The sequence below is a fragment of the Furipterus horrens genome, unplaced genomic scaffold, assembly GCF_987537825.1.
Source record: "Furipterus horrens unplaced genomic scaffold, mFurHor1.1.pri manual_scaffold_7, whole genome shotgun sequence".
Lineage (NCBI taxonomy): Eukaryota > Metazoa > Chordata > Mammalia > Chiroptera > Furipteridae > Furipterus > Furipterus horrens.
Window position 1 is genome coordinate 130,269,285 of NW_028327177.1, and position 26,676 is coordinate 130,295,960.

At 40.6% G+C, this 26,676-nt stretch overlaps 1 long non-coding RNA gene across 1 annotated transcript in view; it reads left to right on the forward strand.

Annotated features, from left to right (window-relative positions):
• The window catches only part of LOC150005227 (uncharacterized), a 392,161-nt gene that overhangs the window by 8,202 nt on the left and 357,283 nt on the right, over window positions 1-26,676 (forward strand). The window contains exons 2-5 of the long non-coding RNA XR_016512428.1: window positions 745-872; window positions 4,861-4,986; window positions 25,220-25,257; window positions 25,912-26,020. This is a non-coding gene — a long non-coding RNA (uncharacterized LOC150005227). The remainder of the gene's footprint in view (window positions 1-744; window positions 873-4,860; window positions 4,987-25,219; window positions 25,258-25,911; window positions 26,021-26,676) is intronic.

Below are 26,676 nucleotides of genomic sequence, written 5' to 3' on the forward strand. Positions count from 1 at the left end.
GCCATGTAGATATATAGGTGGATCTTAGGTCATTCATTTTAATTGCTGTATAAAATTCTACTCTATGAATAAACCACAGTTTATTTATTCACTCTCCCTCAGAGGAACAGTTAAGTTGTTCTATTGGACATCTTCTGTTAGACTTAATCACTATGGTTTTTGCAAATAGGCTAAATGGAATCTTTGTGAATATATTTTTTATTCATTTACTATTTATTATTATTTTTTAGTATAATAATAAGTTAAAGTTATCTAATGTTGGTTGTTGGTGTATTGGCATGCTATTAATGTTTGTATCATATATCAATCCTATAATCCACTAATTTTGCTGAACTATTTTATTTATTCCAATAGCTTACCTATAGAAAATCTGTAGATTTTCTTGTGAGGGAATGAATAGAAATCAGGCTGTTTTAGCTACCATTTTCCTTATTATTTCTTACTGTAACAAGATAGAAAAATGTGGTTTTATCAGAATTCTAGGGGGAGGGGTGACTGAAAGCTAGAGAAACAGATGTGTTTTTTTTAGGACTGTTCCTCTTGAGAGAAGCGAGCAGAGCTGGGGACTGCCCACCAAAAGCTCTGTGTGTAGAGAGAGCAAGGATTTTTGAAAGGGGTGTGATGTGAGGAATGAGACGGAGGATGGCTGCTGAGCTGTGATGTGATCCCATCCCGCATGCCTTAATGTCTTTGGTAAAAAGATAGAAAACAATCACATGCTCGGTCTCATTGATATTTTTGCAGGAGCCACTAAGGAGGCGGAGTTTTGTATCCAGGCATGACGTGGGGACAGTAGAGCTAAAGCTGCCTTGTAACCACTGGGACCAGGATCCAAACAAGCACAAGGAAGTGGAGTCTGAAACCCTGGACAGGTACTAGAGCTGCCCAGCCTCAGAAAGGAGAATTTAAGCCAAGTTTTTTAAACCTTTAAGAGTAAGAAAGCCCCAAAGTGACAGTTGGGTTTTCACTGAGAGCCATCTAATTCAGTGTCCCCTGTGTGAAGTGCACACTGTCTGTCAGGAGAGGAGGCACTTTCTGTTTTCCCAAAAATATATTTTTTCAAGTTTTCAGTTTGCTAAATCTTTAGCCTTCCTTGAAGTTAGAGTGTTTGTGATCTGAAGGGCATGAGAAAAAAATTACCACCTTCAAATTATCTCTATGGTGGCTCATCCAAAATTCCATCATTAGTTTCATTTCCTCAGGGCCTTCTCTACCTGTTAATGTATTATGGCCTTATGTTATCTGAGGAAATAATAATATAATATTAGATAACAAGTTAATGTTAGTATAGATTAATTTATCCATTTAACCTACCGCTATCAAGAAGATGACAAAGTGGGAGAGCTTGGAGTCTAGGGTGAAGCTACCTAGGTTGAATCCTCACTCCTCCATTCACTGACTATGATCTGGGACCATTATTTAACTTCTGTGTGCCTCAGTTTCTTCATCTAGAAAATGGAGCTATTACTAGTAGTACCTACCCCATAGCGTGGCTCATAGTGTGGCTGTGAAGATTGAATTAAACTCTGTTAAGCATTGAGAACAGTGCCTGCCACACAGAAAGTGCGATTTAGTATTAGCCATAATTCTCATTAGAAAGAAAGCAAAGCCCTGATCGAACGCCCCAAGGATAGCTCATTTTGAGGGAATAATGAGATGGAGAAAATCTACCCATCTCAGTGTATGAATGAAACCAAACAGTAAGGGTAATGGAGGAACGGGACATTTCAGGTCAAAGCACAGGCTCTAAAGAGGAGATGCCAAATAGAAATAGTTTATCTTTTGAAGTTTTACATAGAACAATGTCTAGATGCCTGATTCTGGCATTTAGGGAATTAGAAAATTTCTCCATCATATATGCCTTCCATAGTGGTCATCTTTTGCTTCAATAATGCTGCCTCAAAAGGTACTCCAGAACTCAGTGCCATACAGCAGTAAGCATGGATTTATTGCTGTGGGTCTACACTTCAGCTGGAATTGGTTCCAGACTATGGATCTGCTCCGCAGGGCTTATTCTGTAATCCAGGCTGAGGGCTAGTGACTACCTGGGCCATGCTCTTCTCCTGGTGGAGGTCAGAAGTTTCCAGAGACCTGAGTATAAAACTGACATGTTGTCAGTTCTGCCCACATTTCATTGGCCAAAATAAGTCACATGGCAAACTTCACTATCCGCAGGATGGGCATATTACTTAACCTCTCTGAGTCTTAGTTTCCTCATCTATAAATGGATGAGTTAAATATGTACTCACAGGGCTGTTGAGGATTGAATAAGACTAAGTATATGGGAGGGCTTAGTAAGGTAGAAAGCATAATACAAATATTGATTACCATTTATTGCTGTTGTTTGGAAAATATTCTTAAGACTCACAAAGTCCTAGTTTCATCCAGATCTTTTTTTTTTTTTCCAATTCAAATGAACATTTGTTGATCCCATATTAAATGGGAAATGGTTAAGAAATGGCTTTCCCTGTCTGTGTACAATTGCCTTCACTCTCCACTTTTTCCTCAACTAGGTACATTCTATGTTCTCACTGGTTTTCTCCAATTCTTCAATCTCCTATACTGTAATGGTAGGCTTGTTTAGAAGCTCAGAATTTTCTTAGACAGTTGTGGGTTGCAGAGTGATAGTCACAGCTAATGGAGAATTTGCTTCATTTTAAACAAGTGTTGAGAAGAACTCATGGCTTCCTATAGAGATGCTAAACTGGTTTGGTGCTCTAGTCATGATAAACAGCAGTGACATCTGAATAATCTTCACTCAGAAACTGTGTGAATTGAATCGTAATGGACTGGGGCCTCAGCAGCTTCTTCTACAAAGCTGAGAGTGCTTGATTCCACATCAACAGACCAGTCAAAAGCCTCTGTGTTCTCCGAATACCTTTCAGTGCTTGACTCTAGTTCAGTGAACTCTCTAGGTCATTGGTCAACTCTAGGTCAATGGTTGACACCAGTAGGTCAGTGTTTAACTCTAGGTCAGTGATCAACTGTAAGTCAGTGATCAATTCCTGGGGTAGAACGGGGAAAATCACAGACAGGGAAAAAGGCAGAGAGGATAGGGCCTTCCTGAGCATGGTGCTGGCGGGGAGCGCAAGAGGCTCACAAAGGTTAACGAGAAGGTAGACAGGCCTCGCATGTAATCCAGTCTTCATCCCTTTTCTTCCCTCCCTGCAGAGATCCTTAAATGTCCTATTACATTACCCTGAAGGCCCATCACAGAACAATGATTTGCTTTGCCAAGCTGACGACAGCACCAAGTCATTGCATAATCCCCTCCAACGTTCAGAGTTCCAGAGCAGCTGCTCTGGAGGTGGATGAAAATAACCTACCATTTCAGTTCTTATAACCCATTTAGTGGTGAGAATGTTATTTTTAGGGCACAATAATTTAAAAGCTCATGGTTGCATGGAAGGAAATGTCTTCATAGCTTTAGGGAAATGAAGTGGGTTCTGGCTTTTCTTTTGCAGCCAGTGTCCAGAATGAGCTCTTTCTTTGTAGTAACAGGAAACAATCCATGGTTTGCTGGCACCAGAGGTTTTTAACTGGTGCTAAACATGTCCAACTTAGAGAGTTTCAAGCCACTGGAATTTAGGGCACCTTCATGCTCAATGACCTAAGAACATTGTCAGGTGCACAAGGAATGAAGTTCTCTTAGTTTGAATTTTCCACAAAAACAGGCCCTGAGGCAAGGATTTTGGTGCCAGTAGTTTATACAGGAAGGGAGTGGGTAAGGGAAAGGGGGAGGCTGGAGAGCCAGTAAAGCAGATGTTAATCAGTAAGTTTGTGTTATGTTGTGGGCCTCTGGGGCTTGCTGAGGACTCTCTGAGAGTCTGCTGAAACATGCCTCAGTACTGTCCCACTGTGGGAGGAGATGAGGTATTTATACACCAGCTCCCACCCGCAACGATGGGAGGTTGCTCCTGAGGCATGGACTGACACTTCTGGCCTGCCCTAGAGGGGACTGAACAACCCTGCCTCCAAGGTTAGAGAATATCCTCAAACAGAGAGGCATAGGAAGTCCTCCAGGTAGGCAAAGGACACATGGGTAGGGCACTGACAGCATCTATTACGAGAGCCAAAGTCAGGTTCATAAACAAGCCACGTGTTCCTCTTTCCAAATACAGAGTCTGTTTTTTTGAAAGACCATTTTCGCTTGTAAGGTGTGTTTGCCTTTAAGTAAGGTAGCAGAAAACCCAGCTGTAGCTACTAGCTGCGGAGCAAAGGCAAATTGAAATAGAAGCCTTCACCATTTGTAATTCCCATCCCCTTCTCCTACTATACTCAGAGTAAATGAGGTCACCCTCTCCCTGTAGAGTCAGCACAAGTCTGGGCAGAAGATGACGCCACTGACAATCAATCAGCAGAAAACTGAGATGACAGCATTTGCAAGAAACAGGGAAGAACAGGGCTCAGACTCCACCATCTATCTATATCTAGACAGTGCAGGACAATGTTGATTATCTATGATGGCCATGAAAATTAAATCCAGTGAGTATAAAGTGTCTAGCATAGTGCTGGTACCCACATTAGAGCTCTTACAGACAAGTAGGAAGGCCTACATATGTACTGTTTTAATTCTTCTTCCAAAAAGAAAGAACACTTTTGTTTTTTTTTTTCTGTTTATAAAAATATTACCTACTTCTGGTAATTGTATTTTCTAAGTTTCTTTAGAAAATACAGAAAAAGGTAATGAAAAGGAAAATCACCTGTAATTCCATTTCCCAACTCCTATAAATATATAAACAAAGGAGACACATTTATAAACATATAAATAAAATTCAGATTTTTAATAATATAATCCTATATTGGGACCAGTTGGGATCCTTCTTACATATATGGTTTTGTATGCTGTTTTTCATATAGCACATCATGGTGTCAACCTAAATAAAGAAAATAAACTGAGGCAAACTCAAGTTATGAGAATTGAGTTGATTCGGGAATAGCAGAGGAATTGCAATTCAGGAAACACAGGCCAATAGCAAGCTACCGGTGAGTCTGCTGAGGGTATGTGTGGGGTGGGGGGGCTGTATTCATGGGCAAGGAGTGCAGGGAGGAGGAAGGCCAGCCAGAGTCAAGCAGTAAGCAGAATCCATTGGCTTGAGAATGGGGCAGGGGCGGGGCGGGGGGGATTTTTGGCAGATATTCGTTGGCCGGGAGATAAGTCTCAGTCTTCTGTAAATCAGGCATTTTATGGGAAATCAGTCTTTCAGTTAAGTTCATTCTTCTGAGGGCACATGCCTGAGATTCTCCATTTCATATCCTCTAGTTCCCTTTAGATTGGAATCCTATCACAGTGGGCTCAAACGTGTTCTGTATGTCATTGACATTTCTTGAATATGTTTCCATTATCTCAATCATATTCTATTATCTGGATGTGCCATAAACCATTTGGCCATTCTTCTGTGACTTTGGTGACCACTTGACCTCTGGGTACTTTGTCAAAATGTACTCTCAGGTGCAGGATTACTGAGTTAAAACGGAATGAAGACAAATCTGGGGACAGAGTTAAGGGGCTGCCAACTACGGGCACTCCCAGGTGGAAATCTGTGCCACAAAGATAACTCTCGTTCGCTGTGAGTTACAGGCCAGGTGTGCCAACATACAGGATCAGAGTCCTTGAACTTACAAGGAACCCTACAAATGATCTCCCACACCCTCTTTATTGTTTTTTGGATAAGGAAACTGAGTCTCAAAGAGGTTGCCCCTTGGGATTTTTGGCAATTATTTACCACTTCTCCTGGCACACATGTAAGCAAGTCCTTGACAAGCCTCTGAGAGAAGCAGAGATGAGCCAGACTTGGCCAGGCCATCAGACTCCAGACTTGGACTGTTTTTAGAAATTAAATTACATCATGACACAGAAGATGGAGTGATCAGATGACTGGCTCCTGAACCAGAAAGGAGGCTACGTTCTTCCAGTGTTGGGGAGCCTGAAGGGCCCTCCTTCCCCATCAGTTGACTGCACATCAAATAAAATATCTTTTCTTAACATTTCGAAGAACATGAGGTTTGGTGGAGTGCCTAGGAGCAAAAATAAACCAGAGGGAACACAGCCCATTGGGTCAGACTGAGTCAGTGAAAACCATATTGGGAAAGGCAAAGCACTTTGGTGAGGGCAGCTAGTCTTTGCTGGCTTGTTGAATGGAGACTTGGACTCCTGGTACCATGTATATTGCAGACACTGTCACTTCCACTATGAAGCCCCTCCCCAAGGACTATTTGAGGTTCCCTTGATGAAGAGATTTGGGAGTAAATAGCCTTTAACCCAATGAGAATCCTCCTCCTACCATCTCCAGCTAATCTTCTTAGGTGTTAATACATATTTAGCATTACCTTCTACCACCGAGGTGCCAGGAAATGCAGCTGGCTAGGCTAACTAGCAGAACGTTTCTAAGTACTTACCTTGCTTCTTTTCCCTGCTGGTTTGATGGCGATATCTGTTCAGGCAAGAGGTCAGTTAGAAGTGACACCTTTTTAAGCAGATGGGATACCATTTAAAGGTCAGATTTGACAAAAAGCACAGAAAAGGTTTCTCAGAGATGCACTCTGCCGCAGAGTAATTAGCACTTCGTTAAAGTCCTGTAATAGTGAGGAAGGTGATCAGTTCTTCAGCTTCAGAGGGCAGATTCTGGCTCAGCAGGTCTGGGGTGTAACCTGAGTTTCTGCATGCCTAAGATGCTTCCAGGAGATGCTGATGTTGCTGATTTGGTGATCACACTTAGCAAGATGTCACAAGCATATGTTCGTGATACAGTATAGTCTTTCCTATAAGTCATCTGGGCAGCGTCTTGGCTGGCTGCCTGCTGAGCAGACCAGCACCAAGGAATATACAAGAGTCACATACTGTAACTGTGTTATTCACTCAGTTTTTGTTGAGTACAGGTTCACTCAGAGTAGAACATCAACATGCATTAATATCCTACTTGCACTCTAACAATCTAAGAGAATTATAACATACACACACACAGCAGTCAATGGGGGATAACGAACCCGAGTCCCAGAGTCTCAGTGTGCAGGTCTGGGAGACAGCATGGCGGGCAAGGGAGTTGTTAGCATCTTGGAAGAAAGGTTCTCCGGAGCCAGGTGGGCAGCAGGGCAGATGAAGCCCTCAGTCAAGGGCAGAGCCTCCAGCGGCTGATGCCAAGGGAGATCAGCGTGGCATGAAGCAGCACTCTGATGTGTGGAGCTTGGCTCTCTCAGCAGTGGTCTGGAGCCTGCCTGAGTTATACCATGAAAGTGGTGTACTCCACCCTTCTGGGTCTTTTCAGTAAATGTCTTGGTGCCCCTGATGCCAAGTTTGGAATTTGTCCTGAAGCCTATGGGTGCTACATGGCTGTTCTGCTTGACACCCCTGCTGGCAAGAATGGAATTTCCCCAGGAGCCTATTTGTGGGTGGTCCTGCTCTGCAGACATGCATGGCTATTCTGATCACATGTGCAGATATCTTAATTGTGTCCCCTTGCCACATGTGTCTAACGTGACTTAGGTAGTTTCTCTCTTGAACCAAAGTGTCATGGCTGACTAACAGCCATTTTAGTTGACATGAGTGACTCCACTTTGTTTTATATACTTTATACTATCTTGATCAGACCAATGCCATATGATTGGTCCTGCTCTCCACACAAGGAAATGCTACTAAGTCACAAGGGAGGAGAGGGACAGACCGTGGACTTCTTCCCGCCACTCTGAAAGGCAGAAAACACCTCAGTTTTTCTAGGCATTTCTTTGCAGCCAAGAGCCTGAGCTTTGGGATTAGATGAAGTTGTGTTCTATCTTTGCTCTCCACCCACTGCATGCTCTTGGGCAAGTCATTTAACCTCTCTGAGGCTGTTTCCTCAATTGTAAAAAAGTGGGTGGCGGTAATACCTGCCTCACTGAATTGTCCAGGAGATTTTGTGACTGTGTGTAAATGATGGCCTAGTAGAGTGCCGGGCACATTTAATAAATAAAACACGTCAGTGAGTGGTGCCATGTCTCCCTGTTGCAAGGGTGGAATCAAGAGACCTGCGCAAGAGCCTGCCGTCTTCTGCTTTTCCATAAGCAAAGTGAGGCCGTGGCTTTGTTCTCCCAGGTCCACAGCTAGTAAACAGCAGTGTTAGTGGTGTGCGCCTCCCAGTCAGTCGCTTTCTCCCCTTTGATGCCACCCCAGGGCAAAATGAGGTACTGTAATGCTTTGCAGTCTCAGAGAGAAGGCCTTTTTCTCATTAGCTGTGACGCCCTCAGATATTAAGGTGTCTTTCATAGGCTGTTTTCCATTATTAAATTCACGTGACACCTTTGTCAGAGATCCTTCTCAGTGGCAGAAAATGAAAACATTTCACAGTCCTTATGGGTTCAAGTCCATTTCTTCTGCACACACGAAAGCATTTTCTTTGGGTCCACGTGTCCTATTCCTAAGCCTCTGGACTTCCTAATGAAGTTGCAGTGCCTGTAAGTCCTTTAAAGGGCTTCTTCTGTTTGCTTGAACTTTCAAAATTACTTCAGAATAACTACAGACTGTCTGCTGATAAGCAGGGGATAGAACTGCCCAACTTTTTCCCTCTGGGTTTGTGCCAGCTCTGATGGCTACAGTTAACACCCAAATGTTGCCGAACTGTTACTGACGTTTCAGGAGAAGCCACCCCCCCACCCCCCAAACAAGTTGTCTGGTGCTCGAGAATATGGTGACAGCAACACCCTGATTCCTGGAGGGGAAATTTCTGGCTTTGTCTCTCAAGATGCTTGAGAAGAGTTGTAGCAACAGCATGTATGGTTTAATTCATTAACTTATATCCCCAGATTTATTTCTCCTTAATTCTAGGGCTGGTTCATTTAAGCAGTGTAAAAAAAGGGCTAAACCTTGAGCATAGTCATTTTCTCTTCATGTAGGCAAAATTCCTAAATTGCAATTGCTACAATTTCTAACTTAGATCAAAATTGGGCAGTGGGAGGTGTAGAGCATAGAGCTGTTAACCCTTTGAGTGCCATGCGTAATTCGAAATTTGGATCAACACGAGAAAAAGTTATATCAATATTTAACCCGACGTACAAAAAAAAAAAAAAGAGAACAAAACATAAAATACAAATTATTCCGTTGTTATTTACATTTACAGCCATTGAAAAAAGAGTCACTGGGAGTGACGCTGGCACTTTTGGGAAAATCTGTCAGTGTCAGGGAAAAAATGGAGTTAGGCTGCATATGACTTGGGGAAATCAGAGCTGGTGCCCAAAGGTTCACTAGCTATGAAGATGTGCTCACCAACCTGATATGTATTTCAGAGACCTCTTAATTCAAGTTGAATTAAGGTTTTTACCGTAAAGCTATTTAACACTAGTGAGTGTAGTAAAGGTTTTATATTTATGATATAAAGATAGGCCAATTAGTTGGGAGGAAACCTGAATGAAGAAAAAGTATGAACAAAGGCAAGAGGCCCTTCAATTTATTTTTCTTCTGGAGACCACACATACTGAATTGATATTGAAGAAATTCAGCATAACAGGGGGAAAAGAGGGAAGACATAATTTTACTGGATTTTTGGAGTTCCTTTCTCTCATTTGAGTGCTCCCAGGCAGTTCTCCAACTTCTCACTTTTTTACAGCTCCTCAGTATTAACTTGTGAAGAGTTCGTGTTAATTGTTAATGCCTACTTGTTTGACTTGTTTTCTTTAAGCGGTAAGTGTTTACAGACATGTATGCCATATTTGATCAGATTGAGAAGGTAGAGATGAGGCAGGGCTACACTTTAATTGTTTCGGCAGTTCCTGGTAAGGAGCGTGGTCTAGGATGCTTTGGTGTCCAGAAGTCCAATGTTCTAAGAGGGTGCAGGACATTGGTTTTTGGTTTTTGTTTTGTTTTTTAAAGATTTTCTTTATGTACTTTTAGAGAGTGGGGGAGGGAGTGAGAAAGAGAGGAAGAGAAACATGAGAGAGAGAGAGAGATATCAATAGGTTGCCTTTCACACACCCCCAACCCGGGGCTGGGCCCACAACCCAGGCATGTACTCTGACTGGGAATCGAACCAGTGACCCTTTGATTCACAGGCTGGCGCTCAATCCAGGGCTGGTTTTTTGTTTTGTTTCTGTCTTCGTCACTGCAGATCTGGGAGGTACAGCACTACTGTGGAACTGACAAGTGCAGCAGTAGTGATGTCCTCATCCCTGGATTGCACTGAAGGCAGTGTATTATGGGACCCACAGTAGACGCGGCAGCTCCCTGCTTCGTGACTTCGTGGTAGAGATGACAACTCTCTTGGTAGGCCAGTTCTATCATGTTATGAGAGTCGTTCCGGGGGGCCTGGCCTAGAACTCACTCCCCAGCCTTTCCCACAGTTTTGTAAACACCTATTCCCCTACATTAAATCCCTTTTTGCTTGAAAGAGACTTAGGTCAGTTTCTGCAAATGGACTCTTGCAGATACGAAGCTATTAAAGTTTTGAGGCAGGAGGATGCTAAGGCGAAATGTTTGCAGTGTAAAAGATAAGCTGGAGGGTGGCTGAGTGGATGTGGGTAAGTCATTTGGGAAGAGTCTGGGGTCCAGCAGCAGGCACACAGGCTTCCATGGATGTGTCTGAGAAGGGTCGAGGTTGAGCACTGCTCTGAGAAGGCCCAGCTACGGGTCTGCCACTAATGATCAGAGGTCACTTTAGTCTCCGATGGGACAGGTGACAGGAGGGCCAGTCAGGGAGCCTAATCCTAGTAGAAAGCCACAGAATTAGTGGCTGGTGAAAGGAAGAGTGAGGAAGGCAATCTGTCTTTTAAAGATAACTCTATTAATGTGTAATTTACATCTCAAAAATTTCATCCACCTTGAGTGTATAATTCAATGATTTGTAGTAAATTTACTGAGTTGTGCAACCATTACCACAACCCAGTTTTAAAACATTTTTATTACTCAGTAAGTTCCTTCTTAGAAAAGTCTTTTCAATTTCCATTTTTAACTTTTACTTTGAAATTATTTAACTTACAGAAAGATTGAAGTAGTACAGAGACGCCTATACACTTTCATCAATGTTCACCACCTATTAACATTAGACTTACTTGCTTTCTCTTTTTCTGTCCACATATATGGAATATACATTGATTTTACTATCATTATTACTATTAATAGTAGTAGTTTTGATAGATCATATGAGAGTAAGTTGCTGATATCATGCAGCTTTACCCCTAAATACTTAAGTGTGTAGTTCCCAAGAACAAGGACATTCTCTTAACCCCAAAAGAATAATCAAATTCCAGAAATATGACACTGAAATAATGATACTATCTAATATACAGCACATATTTAGATTTTTCAAATCACCCCATCATGTGCTCTATAACAGTAGTCCCTCTCTATATTGCGGTTCACTTATTGCGGCCTCACTGTATCGCGGGATTTTTAAAAATATTATATTTAATTATTTATCATGGATTTTTCACTATATTGTGGGATTTTGCGGTACTCTATACATATGTTGTTAAAGTTACGTAGGTTTAAGAGTGTAGAATATGTTTAAGAACATAAGTAGTGTTTATAAAAGTGTGGAAAAGGTTAATAAGGGAGTGGGAAAGGTTCATAAGGGACTGGGAATGGTTTATAAGTGTGTGGGAAGGGTTTATAAAGCCTTAAAATATATATAAATACTAAATAAATGTAAGGTTCCTACTTTGCGGATTTTCACCTCTCGCGGGGGTGCCTAGAATGTAATACCTGCGGTAAGTGAGGGAATACTGTAGTAATCTTCCTTTCCTCTCACTCATGATTCAATCCATAATCACACACGTTAGCTTCTTTAATCAGCAGCAATTCCTCAACTTTTCTTTCTTTAAAAATCTTTCATGAATATAACACTTTTGGAAAACACAGGCCCATGATTTCTTTTCTTGTCAAAAGGAAGATGATCTTAATTCAATCACTCTCTTGCCTTAATTTTCCCATTTTCAAGCCTGTTTAGCGATGCATCACATTTTTACTGAGTGCCTAATTTGTGCCGGTCACTATGCTAGGTGCTAGAGGCTGTGGACAAGATAGACAAGTAATGCTTGTTCCAGATGTTAATATAGCACATTAGTTAAGTCTTCTGGATACAAAAACAAACAAACAAACAAACAAAAAACAACCACCAGAAAGCTGCTCTAGCAAATGTAGGCAAAAATGGGAATTTATTGGAAAGCTACTATTGAAAGAGTTAAATATCCAAGGCCTGGATAGCGCAGGCCTAAGTGTTCATGGACCTTCCCTTTAGGTCATTATGGTGACTCAAGTCAACAAGTCCCAACCACTCTGACCCTTAGTTTAAGTTTCATATTTGTGGGGAGAGGCCCTGATTGGCCTGGCTTAGGTGAGTTGCCTATCCCTAGTCCAAACACCCATGACCGAAGTAATAGGTTCATGTGGCTCACACCTAACTGACAGGGACCTGCCGCTGTGTATTGAAGTCTGCCCGGAAACTGGGAAATTTTGTGAATGGAGCAGGTGCTGTGTCTCAGTCAAGTTGATATTTCAAGTCCCAGAGGGTAGCTTTAGCCTGATCCCACAGAGCAACTCTGGGGTGTAAGCTTTGCTGCACATTTCTCCCAGCAAAAGGCAAGGGAGCCCTGACTGGTGTGGCTCCGTGGGTTGGGCGTTGTCCCCCAAACCAAAAGGTCACCAGTTCCATTCAGGTCAGGGCACATGGACCCCGGTTGGGGCCATGCAAGAGGTGACCAATCGATGGATGTTTCTCTCGCATATCAGTGTTTCTCTCCCGCTCTTTCTCCCTCCATTCCCCTCTCTTTAAAAATAAATAAATAATCTCATTGTTTTTAAAAAGGCAAAGGATCTTAGCGTGTCTTAGTTACTGTTTAAGGGCGTCAGGGGGCAAGGATATAACTCCTCTAGCACCTCTGGCTTTCTGTGCCTGTGGCTGAGCAGCTGCTGAAGAGCCGCAGGTGCTGCCTATTAGAGGTGAAACCAGCGAGAAAATGGGGTGCAAGGTGGAACAGAACATCGTCTGCACCAATGGAACTGGGGCAGCAGCCATTTACCAACTGGTTCAAAGTATTTCAACATTTTAACAACTGATGCAGCCAAAACAGTGTGTGCCAGCTCTGAATATGATACACTGAAGAGTATGGTGACCAGAAAGGGAGAGAGTCTGAGCAGGAATCCATTTTCTTCGACCAATTAGATGGTTGTCAGTAGACAGTCACAGTTATCTAAAGTATTATTTCCATAATTATACAATTAAAGATTTGAGGTAGATGATTTCATCACCAGTCTTCTTTAATTTCTCCCCTAATTATATTTTTAAAAATTGTCTTCATTGTGTCTAGATTTCACCTAGATTTTCAGATTCAAAGGTTTACATGTAGTGAACAATTGGCTTTTTTTTTTTCTTTTTCTTTGCTTCTAAAATGTAACCTCACCTTCCTGTTTGTTGAGCTAGATTTGGGAGAATCCCTCACATATGTGGCCTTAGTGGAAAGTAGTGGCAGCTTTCTTAAGCGAAGGTCCTCCGTGATCACCTGACACAGGCAGAGGGCCTGAACATTCCGGATCAAGGAAGTGCTCTCCACCAGAGACTGGCATTTGGAGTGAGTGACACCTGGAGGTCACTTCTTGCAGGCAGCAGTGGCTTGCTGACTATACTCTTCCGGAGTGTGGCTGCCCTGGGATTTCTGATATCCAGCCCCCTGGAGTCCCTTAGGCTGTACCTTTTCCATGCCTGGCCGTACAGACTGGATTCCCCTGACGTCCTTCTCCTACATTCCCTTTTTGCTTAGTTAGTTTCCACTGTTGGCAGTCAAGAATCCTGACTGATAACATACAACAAGCTTACACTATAAATAATATATTTAACAATGTCAAAAAGCCTTATGTAGTGGGCCACTTATAATGGCACAGATAGCAAAGCCTACTCGTCGTCGTCGTCGGCAGCCGTCCGTCTCGAGAGATGATGGTGTAGCTTCTTAAGAGTCTATCTGCACCGCCGAGAATGGCTGTGCAGTCCGACTCGGGAGTGACACGGTATCTGTCTCCTCCCGTGTTGAATCGACATCTTGCGATGATGCTGGAGTGTCCTCTCCAGTGAAGCTGAAGCTACAGAGCCTGGGCAGGGTGATATGGAGGGTCTGCTGTTGCCCATGCAGCAGACCTCCCCTCTCTTCGCAGCTGAAGGGTCCAAGGGAAAGACGGAGTCAATACAGCTTGGCTTCAGGTGCGCCGCAGGAGTTGCCGGTGTTGACTACAACGTCAAACCGCCTTAGGGACTCCGGCTCCGGATTTTCTGTCGGGGTTTACTCCCTTAGCCTTTCCCCTGAAGAGGTATGCCGCAAGGCAGCGGAGGTTTTTTGGAGTCAGAGTTTTCCTTCTCTGATGTGCCCTGACTGGAAGATCGAACCAGCGACACTTAGCTCGCAGGCCGACGCTCAATCCACTGAGCCAAACCAGCCAGGGCCACAAAGCCTACTACTTTCATTCTAATACCATTGGTCAAGAGTTGCTGACATGTCTCTTTCCACCTCTAGAGAGTAAACACCTTGAAGCCTGGGACTATGGATTCCACTGGATTACATTCATATTTATCAGAGACTCTTGCACAAATTAGGCTCTCATTAGTGAGCAGATGAATAAAGAGTAACATATCATGGTACAGACAAAAAAGGAAAATTAGCATGCAGTTTTTTTTCTAAAAGTCTTTTCTGTCGTTTTATACACAGGCACCCAAGCAGACAGTAGTGTTACTGCAGTTTCAAATATTGAATGAAAACACTCTGCTGCGCACCCTTTTTCTTTGTCCAGCTCTTTATCCAATAATTGTTTACTTGTGTGCAGTGATCTTGCTTCTAAGCATAGGGTGAATTTATCATAACTATTATTTTAGGTGATGTTTATATGCAATTTTTTTCTTTAGCTCCTTGGGCATGAAATACCTTAATAACCATATGGTCAGAATATGAAGCAGCTGAAAATCAGCACCTTGAATGGTTTTTCATCCATCCCCACTTTCAGCAGGATCCAACAAAAAACATACTAAACAGATGAAAACCTACTTGCTTTGAAGGCACACAACAAAGGAACTGTGAAAGGAAAAACAGCAAAATGAGTGCCAAGCCAGAGAAAGACTTCTGCTCATAATTTTTTTTTTAATCTTTAAAGATGAATTCATTACTATTCCACAGTCTCTTGAATCAGAAAATCACATGCCCGGTTATTCTATAAAATTAAAGTGATAGCATCCTTGGAGAGACAGTTGCCTGGTAACTCAGACCAGAGGGTTGTCTTTAGATTCATCTGGAGTCACGCATGTCTATTTTGGTTTTTCTGCTGAGCTCATTTCCTTCACTACAATATAAAAACAACAATTTGGGGGTAAAAATTCTACTCATAAGGAAGATTATTTTCCTTCAGAAGATAGCTTTATTAGGAAGTACTGCTGTCTTCATATAGTTGAACTGCTCCATTTTCAGGATTGTTGCATGAACATGTAGGAAAAGATATGGAAAAAAATGCACCAACATATAAGAAAAGGAAAAGTGCCAACAAAGATAAGGTTTCAGATTGAGATGTATAGTTTTGAGGCTGGAAGCCAGGTACCAGCTTTCTGAGAGGAGAAACTAATTCAGCATCTGACATAGGATCAAAGTATAATTAACCAGTTGAGAGATGCTTTGTAAACTCCTACTTTTTCACTGAAGCAAGGAGAGCCATCCAGGTAGGCTTTTTCTCATTAAGTTCAAAAGCCCGGAATTTATCCTCTTGTGAATTAGTGGTCTGTTCCCAGATCTTTTTTCACTCTACACTTAGACAAAAGAAACTGAGATAACTGTACTACTGTGACTCTTTAGGTTAAAAGCAAGAGAACCTGAGGTGAGAGAACTTACACAAAAGGGGACTTACTGGAAGGATTTGGAACACTGACAAAAACCTAACCAAATAGCTTTGAAATGGGCAGGAACCAAGGTGTTGGAAGCTAAGAGGCAAGAACAACAGAAATATTGAGGAGAAATAAGTTAGCAGAAGCCTATGATGAAGTAAATGAACTCCAACGAGTCTTTCCATTTCTGTATTACTCACTCAATATTCATAATACCTAGAGAGAGAATCAAATTGGCTGAGTTTAAGTCACAAACCTCGGTCTGCTGTACCAAAGCAATGAGAAGAAAGGGTCTACTACAAGGAGACCTCACAAACCCCTTTTAGCTTCCATGATGGACGGGCAGGTACCTAGATTTACAGTCACGTCAAGACTGTCCACAGTAGGGTGGCGGGAAGGTCATTTCCCAAAAAGAAATCCTGGTGCTATCAGAATGGGCCAATGAATGTTAGGAAGCCAAAAACATTGACCATTGTTCTAGGTTGGGTTCCCAGAAGCATTTCCCAATTAAGGTTGATCCCATTGGCCAAGAGCAATTCTCCAGAGAAAGGTTTGAGCCATTAGCAGCCTTACTTACAATAGCTAGGGATGAGGACATCAACACAGCAAAAGGGATCAGGGCAGGGCACCAATAGTGTCTACTCCAAGCACAAAAACAAAGACAAGTACCTGGATTTGATCTACCAAGTCCAGGGCTTCCCATCTATAGACTGGGGCCACCATTAATTCTGAAATAGATCCTATGGAAGCGATTGATCATTTATTGTGTGGCTCTCTCATTGGGGAAAATAATGTAATTAACAGAAAGATACCAACAGACAGACTAAAAAGAGGTAAAACTTTATTTAAAAGAAAAAGCTATGGAAACTTATGGATATATTCAAAGGACAGAGGCTAAAGGAGAGAGGATTATAGAATGATCCTTAAAAAAAGAAACTAATAGACAATGCATTTGAAGAAATGTATTAAAAAACAATGTTAAAGAAGACTTATAAACTTAATGGAGAATTGGGTGTAATTAGTGATTGGTGCACACAAAACTAAGCAGTCAGCTGCCATTGCTCTCTAATGCCAGCGCTTCCCCCAGCTTCCTGAGCTCCAGCCGAAGGAAAAGGGGGATAAGTAAAGAGATCTCTCTACCACGGCTCGTACAAAGCACACTGCCCTGTAAAAGGACCGGTGGTAAAGCACTGAGGAAGCAACCGGCTATCAAAGCCTCTTGCAAGAGTGCGCCCTCTACTGGAGGGGTGAAGAAACCTCATCGCTACAGGCCTGGTACTGTGGCACTTCGTGAAATTAGACGTTATTAGAAGTCCACTGAGCTTCTGATTTGCAAACTTCCCTTCCAGCGTCTGGACCAAGAACTTCCTCAGGACTTCAAAACAGATCTGCACTTCCAGAGTGCAGCTATTGGTGATTTGCAGGAGGCAAGTGAAGCCTACCTGTTTGGCCTTTTTGAAGGCACCAACCTTTGTGCTATCCATGCCAAATGTTTAACAATGATGCCAAAAGACATCCAGCCGGCACACCACATATGTGGCAAACGTGATTAAGAATTTATAATACTATGATGGGAAACATTTTTTTTTTTTAATTCTTCTTGTTATTGGTAGTTCTGAACATTAGATTTTTTTCCCCCATGGGGTCAAAAGGTACCTAAGTATATGATTGCAAGTGGAAAATAAGGGACAGAAATCAGGTATTGGCAGTTTTTCCATTTTCATGTGTGTGTGAATTTTTAAAATATAAATGCGGGACATAAAGCATTAATTCAAGTCAAGATGTTTCAGTGAACTAGTTTCAGCGGTTCAACTTTATAATAATATAATAAACCTGTTAAATTTTTCTGGGCAATGCCAGCATTTGGATTTTTTTAAAACAAGTAAATTTCTTATTGATTGCAAAAACAAAACAAAACAAACAAAAACAACTAAGCAAACAAAAAAGACTATTGTTAACTCCAAGAAAAACAAAAGGTTGTACAGGAAAGGAAACCTAACTATGTTTAACAACATTTACAACATAACATGAAATGATTGTAACATTATGATTAACATTAATAATATGAGTAAACAGTCTACATTCTCAATGGTCTATATATAATGTAAATGTAAATAACATTTATAAGAGATATCTATATCTATCTACAGAGAAGGGTATTAAGGGAAGTGGCCACTAAGTAGAGTGTGATCCTTATCTTCCATAATAGGAAGATGAGCTTGATATTTGACTAATTGTTCTCAAATTTATTCCCTGCCTTTCCTCTCTTGGACTCCTGTGGCACATGGCTACTTCTGTAAATTGCCCAGACCTTGATGACTGGCTTCTGGCCGACTTCAGCCATTGGAAGTGCCAGGAAATTGGATGGCGAGAATGAAGTAGAAGCCGGGATAGTTCTACTTCCAACCCTCTCTGCCTTGATGGTGGCTGTTTCTCCTCGATGGCTTCAGCTGCCTCTGATTCTCTTCCCTGCTCCTGCCGAGCCATTCTGCCTGGTTGGTTGCTCACTCTGATGGCCTCTGTTAACACTGCCTTTTCCCACTGACCCACTGGCTCTGGAGCTAGTAGTGGCTTCTCGCAGTTGCTCACCTTAGGGTTGCCTCCCCTTCCCCAGGTTATCCTTCCAAGTCTTCTAATCCAAGTTTTCTCAGCCTCAACACTACTGACATTTCAGGCTGGATGATTCTTTGTTGGGAGGGTTGTCCTGTGTATCATTAAATAATTAGCAATATTCATGGACAGATTCTACCCACTAGATTCCAGCAGCCTTTGCCCCGTTGTGACAACAAAATGTCTCCAGATGTTACCAGAACATTGGCAAATGTTCCCTGGTGAGCTATATCGCCCCCAATTAAGAACTACAGTTCTAAGCCCTTTATAGCTGCATTGCGTTTTCTCTACTAAGTCATCTGATGCGGATTTTATTTCTCTGACTTGAAACTGTCTGATTCAGAAAGCTATAAATTATGTCTAAATTTGACAAATCAAGTATTAACATAGTAAGCATATTATTTAGAACTATGCCAATGGAAGAATAAACAAAAGTATTGAATGCAGTTGCTTCTAGAGAGTAGGATCGAATGGCAAGGAGGAGTGATTTTGAACTTTTTAATATTTTATTTTTTAAAATTTATGTATACATAGCTGATGAAAACAAAATCATAGGAAAAGAGAACATGGAGTATTTGGCCATTCTATTACCAGGATAGAAAGTTCTAGAGAGATGTTCAATATTCTTATTCTCATAAGAGATGAAAGAAATACTTATCCTGATCTTTTGTTTCTAATCTCATGTAAAGCACGTTCTTTTATATTTTACCCAGAGGCAAATGTGGCAGTAATCTAGATGAATCATGTGTTTATTTCTTTTTCTAAATGATTCCAGGCTGCCTCCTCCATAATGGTTCTGGTTGGAGAACTGGTTTACCTGGTTCTAATTATGTAGGAGTCAGAGAAGACAGGGGAAAAACAACAACGACGTTGTGATAAAGATTCTATGAACATTGAAATAACATTGGTGTCCCTGGATCTGCATGGGTTGTCGCCTTCCAAAAAAGAATGGGGGAGTTCAGATCTTGCCTTGCTGATGAGTGTCAAGGCTCCCATTTTATTAGCATGTCTTTCCCAAATCTCCATCCATCCCTGTCTCCCACCTCTTATAATCTTCAGCTCTAACTCATCTTTGCCTCCCCAACATAGTGATTGAAACAAAGCCTTGAGACTAAATTCTCAATTTACTTGATTGACTAGTTGTGATTGTGTTCCACTTGTTTTGGAAATGCATTCATCTGACATGTGACCAAATGACAGAAGACAGTTTTCAAACCTCCAATACATAAAAAGATGGAAATGTATATACAGGGGTGAGCAAAAGTAGGTTTACAGTTGTTTGTATGGAAAATAATACAATTAATAAATAATAATACAAGAATAAACTCTGTTTCACATACAATTGTAAACCTACATTTGTTCACCCTTGTATATATGAATATATGTGAATAAATATGTAGATACAAAATATAATGTATTCTATATATATTATATGTATTAAGTATATATATATCTATGTTTTAGTATACATTAACACCATCATATGTAGTTACATGTAAATAGCTTTTTTCTTACTAAAAAAGTAATGTGCTAATCATGAAAAACCAGATAATACAAAAAATATTTTAAAAAGGCAAAAACCACTATACTCCAACAATTCAGTGATAACTACTGTAGGAGTCAGAATTAATTTAGGCCGCAATTATCAGGGAGAATATATTTTAAAATAGTAAATAAGACAGGAAGGTATTTTCTAATATGTCTGCAGACATGCCGTCTATAGCTTGTATGGTGTCTCCAAAGTCACAACAACCCACCTATTGCTGGGTCTCCACTCTGCCACCCTTAGAGTGTGGCCCCCATTCTCCAACCCTTACATTCACATTGCAGGTAGCAGGTAGCAGTTTAGGAAGGGAACAAGAAGGAAGCAAAGAGCATATGACACTGTCTTTTAAGGTAGTTTCCCCAGAAGCTGCCACACACTACTTTTTATAACTCATTGGCCACACAACCACACATAGCTACCGGGAAAGTTGGAGAATACAGAACCTGTAGCTTGTTAATGGAATGACATCAGTGGGGATGGCTGGTGTTAGACCACTACTCCTTTTCATTTCTCAGGGACAGTAACCTTTACACACACTTCTTGGACTCACTTAAAAAAAAATCAGTTTCCAGATATGTTTAATAGGTATATTAAATTGTGTGTCTCTGTAAACATAACTCTTCCCAATTTTAAAACAGCTCAGATAATTATCTGACCTTCCCTTTCAAACATCACTTAACTGATAAGCGAGAAAGGTCTGAAGCTTTTCCTTCCCTAGAGAAGGAAACAAAGCAGCAGCATTTAGGATTTTAAAATTATATTCAGTTCTTTTGTGTCTGGCTTATTTCACTTATTATAATGTCCTCAAGGTCCATCCATGCTGTAGCATGTCTCAGGATTTGCCCTTTTAAAGGCTGAATAATATTTCATGGTACATATATAACATATTTTGTTTATCTATTCATTCATTGATGGACATTTGGGTTGTTTTGCCTTTTGGTTACTGTGAATAATGCTGCTATGAGCCTGAGTGCACAAATATCTTTTCAAATATCTGTTTTCAATCTTCTGGATATAAACAGAAGTGGAATTACTGGTTCATGTGCTAATTCTATGATTAATGTTTTGGAGGAACCACCCTACCGTTTTCTACCACAGCTTTATCCCATTTTACTTTCCCACCAGTGCACAGGATTCTAATGGTTCACATCCTCACCACTTGTTATTTTCTGATTTTTTGATTGTCACCATAATGGGTGTGAAGTGGTGTGTCAGTGTAGTTTCTATTTGCCTTTCCATAATGATTAGTGATATTGAGCACCTTTTTATGTGCTTATTGGCCACTTGTGTATCTTCTTTACAGAAATATCTATCTGAGTCCTTTGACCATGCTTTAATCTGGCTCTTTGTTTTTATGCTGTTGAGTTGTAGGGGTTCTCTAGATATTAATCCCTTATCAGATATGATTTGCAAGCATTTTCTCCATGGGTTGCCTCTTTACTTTGTTGGCAGTGCCTTTGATGCACGAAAGTTTTAAATTTTAATGAAGTCCAATTTATCTTTTTTTTTCTTTTGTTGCCTATACTTTTGGTGTCATATCCAAGAAGTCACTGCCAAATCCATTGTCATGAAGCCTTTCCACTGTTTTCTTCCAAGAGTTTTATAGTTTTAGCTCTTACATTTAGGTACTTGATCCATTTTATGTTAATTTTTGTATATTGGTATAAGGAAAGGCTCTAATTTCATTCTTTTGCATGCAGATATCTAGTTTTTCTCTTTAACATTTTAAACTTTTTATACTTAACTCTGGTTTATTTGGAAATGATTTTAAAGTTTAATATTGATTAAGGGTCTGAACTGATTTTATTTTCACCTTGCTAATCCATTTTCCAAAACGATATTCCTCCTTTCCCCAATTATTTTTATAATATCTTTATTGAACTATAATTCACATACCAGACAAGTCACACATTCACAGAATACAATTCAGTGGTTTTTAGTATATTCACAGAGTTGTGCAACCATGACCACAATTCTGAAACAGTTTCATTACCCCCTAAAAAAACCCTGCATCCTTTGGCTGTGCCCCCACGGGTTTCCCCCAATCACTACAGCCTTAGGCAATCACTAATATTTCCGTCTCTGTAGATTTGCCTATTCTGAACATTTCATATAATAAGAATCACACAATCTGTGTTTTTTGAAACTGCCTTTTTTCACTTAGCATAATGTTTTTAAGGTTCATGTATATTGTAGCATGTATTAGTACTTTATTTCTTTTTATAGCCAAATAATACTTCATTGTATACACATAGCACATTATATTTATCCACTCATCAGTTGATGGATATTTGGGTTGTTTCTATATGTTTTGGTTTTTATGAATAATGCTGCTATGAACATTTGTATATAAGTTTTTATGTGTACATAGGTCTTCAGGTTTTTTTTAGTATATACCCAGGAGTGGAATTGCTGTGTCAAATCGTAACACTATGTGCCAGACTGTTTTCTAAAGAGGCTCTTCCATTTACGTTCCCACTAACAGTGCTATGATTTCTCCACATCCTTGCTAACACTCGTTACTATCCTTTTCATTATAGACCTCCTAGTGGGTGTGAAGCGGTATCTCATCATGGCTTTGATATCCCTGATGGCCAATGATGTTTAGCATCTTTTCATGTGCTTATTGGTTATTTGTGTATCTTCTTTTACCCAATTATTTTTTATGTCTTCTTTGTCATGCCTGTCTATTCTATTCCACTTGGCTGTCTGTTCTTTCCTCAGGGCTACACATTTTCTTATTTTCAGATAGGACTACTCTCCGTTTCCTTTACTTTTTCTGAATTGTCTTGGATATTCTCTTTTATTAATTTATTGGGGGAGAACTTTAAAAACTGACACATTACCATACTAACAAAAGAGAGACAACTTTGTTTACAACTGTTCCTTACATATTGCTTACAGTATTCTGATGCAGTTCATATGCATTCTGAACATCCATTGGTGATTTATACTGGAAGTGGTATACATGAAATGTGTGCTTTTAACGGAATGATATTGCAATAACTTTAGAAAAGCAGTTGCCACACATGCAAGTGTTGAGTCACTTGTTGCCAGGGGATAATGCTTGATTTGTGGTTAGAGGTTTCATCTAAATATTTCTCAGAGTACCTTAGTGTGGGTACTTGCTTACTAAGCTACCCTCTTTGCATAAATTTCAATTTTCCAGCATTGATTAATCTTGACAATTGGATTCTCCATGGAAACAATGGAGCAAGGTGCTAAACGTCCCAAAAATATAAAAATAATGCTCTTTTATTTGTTGCCTGGCAGCAGTACTCTGTTTTTATTCACAGGGCGATTTCTTTTTGCTGATTGGTGTGACTTTGGCAGGGAAAGGAAAAGGGAATGGAGACTGTAGTTCTTGCAACACTCAAAAATTGATAGGCCAGTTTATTCTTTTTTTAAGACCCAAATGAGGTCTCCATAACTCTCAATAGAATAGAAAGCATATATATATAAGTGCATAAAGCATATTAAATATAAAGATAGAGTGAGTACAGTCATTAAGGATATTTGATGACAAAGTCTTTAATTAAGGAACCCACTAGATGTAGCTGCTGTGATTCCTAAGCAGTGTGGGTTAAAATTGCATTTATAAGGCTCAACAGTAGATCTCAGTCTAAATTTCAGTTTATTCTCCATCCTGGTTGGTCCCAGTGGTAGACATTTTTTTGTTCACAATCTTTCTTCCTTCCCCACCCTTGACATGCTTTGCTATGTATGGAGTATACTCCTCTACGACATTCACTTTGGACTTGGTCTATAGGATGTTGGTAAATATAATATATGCTATGTCTGACCACAGGTTTTATCTGAATTTATGAAATTTGCCTTGACCTCCTGCATATCTGCTGCTTGTCATGAGGAGAGAATGCCCCAGGTAGCCATTGCCCATTTAACCTGGCTCCTGGAAGGAGAAACAAGTAGAGCAGAGCAAAGTCTAAGGCCAGTGCAAGCCTGGCCAACTCACATGCAGTGCACAGACCAGTGATAGAAAAATAAATACCTGACATTTGGGGCCTATTTACTATGTTACATTATTGCAGCAAAAGCTGACTAATACAATCATTGAAAAACTAGTCATTCCTATAATGCCTACCATGACTTCAGAATGTGTACTCTGGGTTCCAATCAGCTGATCCCCCAGATCTTTCCAGTCTTTAATCAAACGGAGCAAAGTCTGTTTAGGAGACCTGCTAGCTTGTCTTGAGGATGCTAAGGATGTTCTTGAAGGTGAGATTGTTTTTTTTTAAGTCTGTATTTATCAAGTAGGGACAGATATTCCAGGAAAAATCAGTTTACAGAACAGCTTGTATGTTCTCAATTAGGAAAACTTCAAACATGCACACTGGCAGCTCCAGGATCTCTGTAGAGGTGGGCCGAATAACAAGCTGATTGGAGCGGGGTGGGGTGGGGGAAAAGCCTTGCCACTGCATTTGCTTAAGCACTTTGATGTAACTGAACAACTCTCAACTGGCCATATTAAAGAATTAGTTGGAGAGGAGCTGCTGAAGATTATGTGGAATCCCAAAGCCACGCACTCTCAGGAATTCCTTGGCCCTTACAGTGCCTATATTAAGTGTATCTATAAATACACAGAGAAGGCTGGTTGGAAGGATAGAAACCAAGATGTTAATGGAAGTTGTAAATGAAAGTGGAATTCTGGGAAGCCTTTACCCTCTTCTTTTTATTTTCCATATTGTTTAAATCTTTTGCACTGAACCTGTATCACTTCTCCTGCCCCCCCCAACAAAAGAAGTTATTTTCAACAGAGAGAAAAATCCTACTGACCTCCACCTTTTCCCATGTTTCATTTTAGTCATCTAAATGGTGCCTCTCAAATCCCAAAATTTCAGTTCTCCCACTCTGTCTGTTTCTTGCTTTTTTACTTCATTCCTCCTTTGAAAACAACCAAATGTAAAAGAAACAATATTAGGTATAAAAAAGAGCCTTGGCCTGACTGTTAAGATTCCAGGTCGGGTCTCCAACTTCTCTGTAGGACCTCAGCCTCCACATCGGAAAAGGGAAGGATTGGATGAGTCATCGGTTACAAACTCCAGTGCCTGGAGGAGCCAGGGAGGACTAGATGAGAGACGCAGGTGGGTGGACTGGGGGAAGTTGGGGGCTTTGCTGGACTGTAAAACACCAGTCCAATCTCCAGGAGGCACCACTGCAGGCCCGGGGTTGACAGATCTGCCAGTTTATTGATTTTAAATGACTTAAAATTTTTTTTGTGAATTCCTTGCAGGCCAAATTGACCACACCAATGAAGCTATCTGGCAGCTGGTGAGCTGACTCTGGGTGGGATGCTATTTAAGGCCTGAGGGGGACTGTTGTATTTCCCTCAAAAGCACTGTGAAAAAGGGCTGTTTCTTAAAATTAATCAGGTCGATTAAGAGGTCATTTATTTGCATCCAAAAAATTTATCTGACTAAATGCCCCTCGGATGTAATGAAAATACACCAAAACATGATTTACTCACAACTAATTGGGAGTATGGGATTATTAAAAGTAAAGAACATTTATTATTAGCCACATTCCAGGCACTGTTCTGTTTTAAAGTATTATTTCATTTAATCCTCACTATGATCCCGTGAATTAAGTAGTATTACTAGCTTGATGTTATGAGATGGGGGAATTGTAGCCCAGGGAGATCATGTAGCTTGTACAAAATAACACAGCTAATTAGTGGCGGGACTGGGATGCCAAAGCTGACAGCCTTAAATTAAGACGGTATGCTCTTAAAACGATTGCTCTAAATTGAAATTAGACTCTTCCCCTAAATTCTCAGCAGAATGCCAAACTGGTCCCAGTTTTGAAGCAAGAATATGTGGTTCGAGTTTTACAGGATTTGAATTAAAAAAAAAAAAAAATCTGGCTATCGGAACAGGATAGGAATGATTAGTTTTTCAATGATTGTCAGGTTACACTTGCTCACAGCAGGTTTTTGCAGCAACTCCGGGAAGAAAAAACTGGGCCAAGAGGAGGAACCATGGGGCAGGAGAGCTGAGCAGCCAATGCACAGGGTTGCCAGATTCAGCAAATTCAGGTGAGTTTGTTCCCATCTGTGAGAATATGCTCAGAGCTGTGGATTTTTAAAGCTTTTATGTTTTAAAAAGCACGAGGTGAGCCCTTTCCCCCATATGTACAGTCTTCAGAGAAAGAGCAATGATGTGTTCTATCTGCACAGAGGCTCCAGTTTAAACAACTCCACAAAGCAGGAGTGAGTTCCCAGGGTGCCAAACCCCTAGAGTGAGCTCCTGTATCTAGAAGCCAGTATATTAGTGCCTGATGATAAGTTAAAATGATCTGACTCTTTAGTGATATTGGTTCCTACCCTGCTTATATTTCTGGATATGAAAAAACAGCCTATTGATGAAATGCATGAATTTGCCTGAATTTGAATTGGCTCCATTCCCTACTAGTTGTGACCTCTTTGCGCCTGAGACATCCATCTGCACAACAACTTTCTTTTTTTTTTTTTTTGCACAACAACTTTCATTATAGCCTTTTGTGAAGAATCATGAGTTCATGCTGTAAAGTATTTAAACAGTGCTTGGCAGTGAGTAAGGGTTATAAAAAAAATATTGGGCATCATTATCAAGGCCACTTAGGATTGCTCCTTGTTGGTCCAGATGACCCCAGATCTGTTCTATATCTACCAACACCATCTACTGTTAGTAAGAATGGACAACAAAACAAGAC